Source organism: Chamaea fasciata, unplaced genomic scaffold, assembly GCF_029207755.1.
Source record: "Chamaea fasciata isolate MVZ Bird 193981 ecotype frontalis unplaced genomic scaffold, bChaFas1.0.hap1 SCAF_10, whole genome shotgun sequence".
Lineage (NCBI taxonomy): Eukaryota > Metazoa > Chordata > Aves > Passeriformes > Sylviidae > Chamaea > Chamaea fasciata.
In genome coordinates this window covers 15,883,775-15,892,935 of record NW_027094095.1, presented here as the reverse complement: position 1 = coordinate 15,892,935, position 9,161 = coordinate 15,883,775, and the positions used below count along the sequence as shown (strand labels likewise).

Sequence of the window (9,161 nt, the reverse complement as noted above, 5' to 3'; positions counted from 1 at the left end):
TTCCTGCCAGTACTGTGCAAGCTGGTTATTCTATTAAAAAAAAATCCATGTAGTTTACAAGTGCCTCAGTTTATAGATTAATCAAATTTTGTATTAATCAGTTTTGATAATGCAGATTATAGGCACATGTAGGAGCATCTGCTTCTATTTTGTTTAGTTGGAGATTATCCCTTAATAATGCAAGGTCCAGGTGTGCATTTTCAGATTAGTTGACTCAGGGAAAGTGGAGATAATATTAAAGGCCAGTCCCATTATGCTGTAGTTACATTTATGTTGTTCCTCTGAAGAATTGAACCACCCAGTGAAGAGAATGGCAAGAAGAAATGTCCTCATTACAGGTTGCTCCTCAGGAATTGGACTGGCATTAGCTGTAAAAATGGCAAAAGATGAACAGAAAAGGTTTAAAGGTAACAATCTATCTGTTCTTTATTTTTATAAAAACATGCTATTTGAGATGGTGCTGTTTTTTCTCTGTGATTTAAGAGGTGGTTGTATTCAGTTTGGTGATCTGTTTCTGGTTCATTTTTCTCTTCTACTGTCAAGAAAATACAGTGAAAATATACTGTTTTCTGTAAGCAGTTGATATTTCTGTACCTTTATTGAAATGGAACAACTATTGGAACTGAATAGTGTACACACACACACACACAATGAAAAAAGGCAGTAGTATAGAACAAATAGCTGAAAATATCTGTAGTATTATGCTGCTCTGGGTATATCACAGCTGTGGTTAGCTTTGCTTCTGGCTACTAAAATCTGTATATATACAGGCCCATGCCGTCTGAAGACCAAAGCAAAGAATTTAAGTAAACGGTTTCTAGATTTGCAATTTTTTTCTGAAAGCACATTCCATTATTCCAAGCCTGTGTAGGCCAATGAAGAAGGGGCTGGGATTTGTCTTACTGCTGCAAAGCAGGATATGTGCTATGATTGAAAATGGATGGCAAGGTGAATGCAGCAATCTGTGGCAATTCACTCTCATACTTACGGTATTTTACTGCTGACTGCCTAGATGCATACCTAGATCTTTCTGAGCAATTAGGCTACAATAATAACTAATTTTCAATTTTGAGAAGTACCTTACAAAACCAGGTATTTTTTCAACCTAAGGACGTGTGTCTTCCACTTTTTAATAAAATGATGGTTGTCCTGATAATTATTGTAGTGGTGATTAAAAAAAAAAAAAAAAAAAAAAAAAAAGGGGAAATCTGGAATCCAGAATTAGGTTTTGGGTACCTAAAAACAATCCAGTGGCATAATTTGATACCTGGTTTTTAATATTTTCGTGATAGTATTATCTTTATACACTGCATGTTCTTCATTATGTGTAGGTGTTTAATTCTTCTTTTGAATTTCTTGAAGATTTCAGAACCAGGCCAGGAAATTACCGACAATATATGTTGAAAATAGAATCTTTTAACTTTTAGCTTTTTATCTGGTTTCTATCACTGATATTTAAGACCTGGATATCAAAGCATTGTTCTTTAATACTCCTCCGTAAGACTGGCACAGTGAAGAGTTTTGTTGTTTCTGGTGTGTTGCAGTGTACGCCACAATGAGGAACCTGGCCAAGAAACAGCCACTGGAGGAAGCTGCAGGTCACAGGCTGGGCAAAACCCTTGAAATTAAACAACTGGATGTCTGTGACGAACAGTCCATCAAAACCTGTGTGAATAGTATCCCTGACAGAAGGATTGATGTCCTAGGCAAGTACAGGATGTGTGTGCAATGATCAGATACCAGATTTCTATAAAATACTGTCTCAAATACCCTGGAGAAGTTTCATTAGTGTATTTTTTAAATTATCAGAGTAATAATAATGACATAGTATATTTGGTTTAAGATTCTTAGGACTTCATGCAGACACAAGTGGATTAAATCGATTAAATCTCACCCTGCTTCCATGAAGTAGGGATGGTTGTGTTCTCTGTTTACAAAGGAGAAGCTTGATCACAAAAGGTCTTGGATAAAACAATACATTTTTTTAGTACATGTGAGAATTTTTGCCTAAACCAGCACCTTCATAAGCAGGACTTTCCACCCTACTGATGAAGCATAGCCCTTTTTACAATTAACACCTGTCTGTACTAAGAAAGCAACAGCATTGGGAATCAGCAAGTAAAAGAACAAACTCAAAAAAAAAAAAAAAAAAAAAGATATTTCAATTTTGTATTGAGAATTGAAATTGTACTTTACAAATCATTCAGTGAAAAGTGTTTCCACATTGTTTTGCTAAAAAAAATATTAGTATCTTAGTGGAAATGCTTACACCATCAGCTATTAAATCTTACCTACTAGAAAATTATGGACCTGTCTTTGCTACTGATTAATTATTAAAGCAGTGCTTAACAACTATTTCTGCAAAATTTATTATACTTCAATTTGAAATACTATTTCTAGAGCAGAATGCCAGTCCTATCATCATTCCTCACTTAGAAATATCCAGGAGGCAAACAAAAATCAACGGAATTGTGTGTTTTGGTTTGTTCGTTTATTTTATTGGGGGGTAACTTCCTCTTGAAGACACATGAATGTTAATAAAACAAAAAACAGACCAAAATATGGCTTGGTCCATCACCTTTTGAAGATTTCTATTCATTCTTATGGGTACTGACTGTAGCTTCAAATTTTTTATATTGAATTATAAAAAAATACAAGTAATTCTTGACTCATTTTCCTATAATCCCTTTATACTTTTAAAAAAAGGATTAATCAGAAAAAAAATAGTTAAAATGTAAAAAAGCAGATAATTTAAATTTGATAAAAGCACAATTAAAAATAAAGACATATGGAAATGTCAAATGTATTTGGAAAGCTCTAGTGACTAACATATTTTAATTCTTTCTTTAAGGATTATTTAGGATTATTTAACCCTTAATCCTCACATTCCTTTCAAATGTTTTCCAGCAACGATTACAAGTTGATGTTTATGGAGGGTTTTGCTTGCTTTTGTTTGCCATTTTGTGCAGTGAGCAATGCTGGAATGGGGCTCATTGGACCTATTGAATGTCAGACCATCGAGGAAATGAAAACTGTGATGGACACCAACTTCTTTGGCCTGGTTCGACTCCTGAAGGAGATCTTGCCTGACATGAAGAGGAGAAAGAGTGGGCATATAGTTATAATAAGCAGTGTTATGGGAATACAAGGTAAACTTGGTTTTTCTGTTTGCTTGAACTAAGAGTTCAGTGTTCAAAATCCAAAGTTCCTCTTTTTAGGAAAAAAAAAAAAAAGGTAGGAGCTGGCATATCTGACTCTTGTGCTTTGTAATGCTGAAGTTCCAACTGTAAAAAGCACCTGGTGGGTTTTATGCTTCCAGGTAGTTTGTTACACAGCTACTCTCACCATTTTATCAACAAAACCTGAAGGGTAAATTTTTTTAGAGTTTTAACTTACACTCTATAATTTTTTAAAAATTTATTGTTGTATTTTTATTACCTGGAAAATAGGGCTTAGCATTATTTTCTCTTTCCACTTGGAAAAAATTATGGGAACAGACAAACATGGTTACTACGGTCTGCACAATAATAATAGAATAAAATCCAACCCTGGACAACTGTACTGCCTTTTTGTAAAGTTTTTCATCTCACAACATTCAAAGTCAAATTTTAGTGACAGACAATGATATTCCTACTCTCATGTCCCATCCTGTCTAGCTGGGTTTTTTTTCATTTATTACAACTGTGACATTGATCTTACCTGGATTATTCTGGTGAGCAAGGATCCTCCATCAAACTCCAAGAACTGTTTTTTTAATACAACACTTAGCCTCCACCTCAATGGATTGATGTAGTGCTTTTTCTAAATCACTCAGAAGCAAGCTGGATCTCTTGCATAGTTGTATCTCCTGCATTACACTCAGCCTCTGTGTTCATCTAGAGCCTATTAAAGTCTTGCTGATAAATAATGCAGATGGTATTATATGTACGGACACTTTCATATCTTAGACTACAAAATAATATCATCCAAGGAGACCATAGCATCAGCTAGGGGGAGGAAAAGCATTAGTCAAGTATATTTGCTAGACTAAACAATTTTGAGAACATAGGCAAACACTAGTATTTAGATTCAGTGTGCACAAGGATTTTTCTTATGTCTTCATAGCAGACTGTAGGAATTATGGGAAAACACATGAGTTTTTAAAATCAAACTGTTAGTATGCTGGATAAAATCCCATTCTCAGGATGTTTTGTTTGTACCATCAGGCATCTTATTTAATGATGTTTATGCTGCATCCAAGTTTGCTGTGGAAGGATTCTGCGAGAGTTTGGCTATACAAGCACTCAAGTTCAAACTGCAGTAAGTATTGATGCACTGGTGTAAATGGCATTGATGCACTGGTGTAAATGGTATTGATCCCCTGGTGTCAACTGTATTTTAGATAGCTTAAAATATATTCAGAGGTAGGAAAAAAAATCTTTAAAGCTTGCTGCTAAACAGACTGGGAAGCCCTTGAAAACTACAAAAGGCATAGAAATGCCCACACTCCTCACGATATATAAGCAAATAAAAAGATCTTGATGTTCAAATGAACACGTTCTCTTGAACAGTTAAAGGCTATTTAGCTTTGGATAAAATACAGTTCATGTAACGCTTCTGGAAACAGATCCTTACACACAATATCACAGGAATAAAATTTTAACATTGACCTGTGACCTTTCCCCTTAGAAAGGATGATGGCCTTCTTAGGCAATTCACAGATAAAAAGTTCAAGGGCTCATCAGAGACACTGAGCAAGTGCAAACCCATCAGAATGTTACACAGGGTGAGATACCTGTAATGAAGGGGGGTAGGAGGAAAGTCAGAAGTGTGGTGTACTTTTCCTAACATTTTAGACAGTATTTAAGAGACTGGTCCTGTTCATCATCTGTGAGATGTCAGGTTTGATTTGTCACATGTATATTCATACCCATGTAATTCTGCTACAATTCTCTGTGCAAACTCCGATAACTGGTGGATGTCCATTGCATCTCTGTGTGTCTAAGCATTTAGGCCCTGTGGAAAAAAAAGAGAGCTGCTGTTGTGGAATTTCAGAGATGAACTGTGATTCTGCATATTGCTCTGCAAAGTTTGGAGGGATTTAAAATAATTGTAATGATACACCGGATATACCAGAATTCACAATGAGATTTCAAGAGTATAAGACATAGCAAAAAGAAGGTTATAAGGAAGTAGAATAGCAAAAATTCAAGGTCTAATGGGAAGAGTGACACGAGAAAAGGCTTTAATTCCAGCAGTAGCTGGAATTCAGCTGAGAATGTCAATAGCTTGATTTAGTTCTAAAGAAGAGCCTTTAGAACATTCCCTGAAGAACTCAAGTCTGATGAGAGGCCAAATCCCAAAGATTGTTTTGATAAACACAGTGGCTGGGAGTTACTACTGCCTGAGAAAAAAACCAGGAAAAATCTGAGCAGTAACTGTATTTCAGTGATTTTCTATAATATGCTGCTGGGCAAAATAAAAATTTTCAGATCTGGCAGCAGCCAGAATCTGTCCACCCACAGTAAAATCTCTATATTGTATTTTATTATTATATAGTGGTGGGATCTTAAATTATGTAACACCAAGAGCCTGACGAAGAAAATCCATGTTTGGGCAATTCCCCCATCTCTTTCAGCCACTTCTAGTATTATCATGAGAAACAAAGAAACCTACGCAGGATTTGGTCCAGAAAGTAACGAATTTTTTTACCAGCCATTAATTATTTTTCTTAATATCTGATAAGGCCTTGTGAATAAACCACCCTTTGACTCCCCAGCTGGAGACAGCAGGTAACAATTGCACTTACTTAAGTCATGAATGAAGTTACAGCACCTTTCTGACAATTAAACTATACCAATTTCTACTGCTGTATGTGGATGGGCTGGAGGAGCAGGACAGCAGTAATGCAGTATGGATTCCTTCGCACAAGGTACTGTTATATACTGTTGGCTAGTGCAACTCTTCAGTGTTCCTTTTGGAGAAGGATTGAGGGGGGTATTTTCCATGGAGAATAATCAGCGATCAGTTAACCTTTTTTTTTTTTAAACAGGTTAAGTTTGATTGAACCAGGACCAGTGGTTACAGAGTTTGAAAGAAAAGTATTTGAAGATGGAATGAAAATGGATCTTTCAGCTGCAGATGAAGAAACAGCTGAGATGTTTACTAATATTTACCTTAAAAATTACAAACAAATTTTCCAGAGCCTGGGACAAAGTGCTGAAGATGTTGCAGAGGTAACTCATCAAAAATTAATCTTTTTTTTCTTTTTTAAAATTTTTTTCTTCGTGATTTATGAATACAGTGGTTGGTTGGTGAGTTTTTCTGGTGGAAGCATTCGATTTAATTAAATGTAATACACACAATTAAAAAGGTTTTTTTAAAAATTCAAAAGAATTTTCAGAGTTTCAAAGAAAAATCTACAAAATACTAAAAGAATGTTCTTTTTGAAGTGTTGAAGACAACTATGAATTGTAATTCAAATACTACTGAGTTATTAGATGCCTTTACATCCTCTAGTGAAGTCTGAATATTCTGCATTGTTACCACATATCCACCCAGGGTTCCCAACACTGGTACAAGCTCTGTCCTTTCCATCTCACCCACAATCCTCCACTAGAGGAAGGTCACTCAGCCACCCAAGGCCACCAAGGCACAATAAAAGAAACATGGATGTTTCTGGTGTTTGGCGCTTCCTGCCGGAAGACAAGTTTAGGCAAGCTATGGGAGGGGATGATGATTTCAGGTGTTGGCTGGTAAGGAATAGCTTCAGTGTCAACTGAAGATTCCCAGATCTTGCTGCAAAAGGCGCTGTCCTGATCCTTTCCCAGTGAACTGCAAAAGACAGGATCTACCTACTGTGGGCATATAAGCCCATGATAATTTGGAAGACTACTCAGGATTCTAAGGTGTCAGGTGCTATCACCATGGCTTAGAGAAACTGAGATAGAACTAAGAATAAAGGAGAAATACTTCTTAGGGCCTTTAAATATTTCAAGAAGAATTTCTAATGGTGTTCTTATAAAACTATACACAGAGTTTTATATAATTCTAGCACTTTATTCTACTTTTCCACAGCTTAACTGAAAATTGGGTTTTTACTATCTTGGTAAAGGTTCATTAAAAATTCTATTTCTCCTTCTCTACAGCATACAGTAAAGATAATTCTTGCAGAAAATCCACCTTTTCGCCATCAGACCAACACCTTGTATACTCCAATGACAACTCTGAAGTATGCAGATCCAAATGGAGATCTACCCATTGACATATTCTACAAAATGGTTTTTCAGCATGACAAAATCTTCAGTGCAAGCCTCAACTTCATCAAATTACTGCGGTGGAGAAGCAGAAAGAGCTTTGACCTGGGAAAACCCTCACAATAAGTATGAGATTACATAGTGCAAATTAAAATTACTTCTTGTAGCTACTGATGACAGTATGTTGTTATTCAAATGCCTTTGCTCTGTAATTATGAAAAGGCATGCAAGGTGCTTGTTTGAGCTTAGCTAAGATATATTCATTTCAATGTGTATCTCTTGAATGTTACAGTTTGCAGAACCTTGCAATTAAAATCCTCTAACTATTGTTTTATTCTGTTTAGTGTTTGCTTTTTCCAGAGATGTTTTCTTAGGAACATGAACACTGACTTTGTGTATTCAATATTAACCTGGCCTCCTTCGCTTGAATATAATACACACTGAGAGGTGTACAGTATGCAAACTATTTAGATTCTTAGTATAATAAAAATATCTTTTTTACTTATTAGGATAGAATCAGTATTGTAATTCCTCAGTCTCACTGGCATTCTCATTTCCATAAGTCAGATTATCTATCAGCAATATAAGAGAAAGTCTCATCAATCTAAAAATGTAACAAGTAGAATATTTATTATTCATATATATTTATAATAATATTCTGATTGCTTCCTTTATATGAAATGGTTACTAGCATTAGTGAACATAAAATGTTTTTTAAAACATCTTAAAAATCTTCTTACTGTCTGGGTACTACTTTTTGAAAACAAATCATTGTAAGTAACAAGAAATATTAATCCACTAAATGCCTTCAGTACCTTCAGTATCTGACACAGAACCCTCTTGTTCCAAGCTATCCTAAGAAGTATGTGTTAAACCAAAATTCTACCATGTAGAGCAGGTCTTTTCCCTTGCTTTTTCTCAGCCTAGTCCTGCAAGCGGGCTGAGGCCAAGCAGGGTGCCTGGGCTGCAGTGCTGTTCCTGCCTGGGCTGCAGTGCTGTTCCTGCCTGGGCTGCAGTGCTGTTCCTGCCTGGGCTGCAGTGCTGTTCCTGCCTGGGCTGCAGTGCTGTTCCTGCCTGGCATTGCTGCTCCCTGACCTCCGGCCCCGCCGGCACTGCCCTGGGCTGAGGGAAAGGCTGTGAGTCCCTCGGGTTTCTCAGCACATTCCAGCAGCTGTCCTTGTTTCACCCACAGAGCCCAGCTGGAGCTCACTCTCCATGCAGGAACTGTCCTTCTCTCTCCTTCAATACTGTCCCAGGGAGCCAAAATCTGATTCCGTGCTGGGACTTGCAGCGGCCCTGCCCTGCCCTGCCTCTCCCCAAAGCTCCTGCGGGTACCAAACGCTGCAGCTAACTCGGGGCTTGCTCTGCAGTTGTGACCCTTTTGGTGGGCCCAAGGTGCAGGGGCATGCAGGGACCTCCCTGGGACAGCAGGCAGGGGACCGAGGGGACAAGAGCAGGTACAGCAGCTCCTGCGCACAGCTGGAGGCCCCAAGTACATTCCCAACTCACACCCGCTGCACATCACCTGGAGCCCAGCACAAACGGGCGGAGGCAGACGGCAGAAAGGTGGGAACAGCGAGGCTGAAAAGGAGAAATCAGGAATTAAATGGCAGCAGAGTGCTGCTGGGGCTGAGGGGAGCAAATCGCCCCTCTGCAGCCCCAGATCTCATCGCCACCTACTGAGGGTCTCAACAGGGAACTGGGCAGAGACATCCACAGAAGAGCTGGGTCTGCCAGAGCCCCTCAGTGTCCCTCAGCTGTGGCTGTCTCTGGCCTGCACTCCCCGGCAGGTTTTTCCTTTGCAGCACACAGCAAGGCAAGACCAGGACTGTGGGTTTAATGGGCCTTACACAAACACTATCGTAGTCTGGCTAATTCTGTCTTATACAACCCTCACACACTGGTTATGGAGTGAGTGAAAGCAGA

At 38.1% G+C, this 9,161-nt stretch overlaps 1 pseudogene; it reads left to right on the top strand.

Moving 5' to 3' along the window:
* The first annotated feature begins 1,397 nt into the window (after window positions 1-1,397).
* On the top strand, window positions 1,398-8,079 carry LOC136294585 (retinol dehydrogenase 8-like; annotated as a pseudogene).
* The last annotated feature ends 1,082 nt before the right edge of the window (window positions 8,080-9,161 follow it).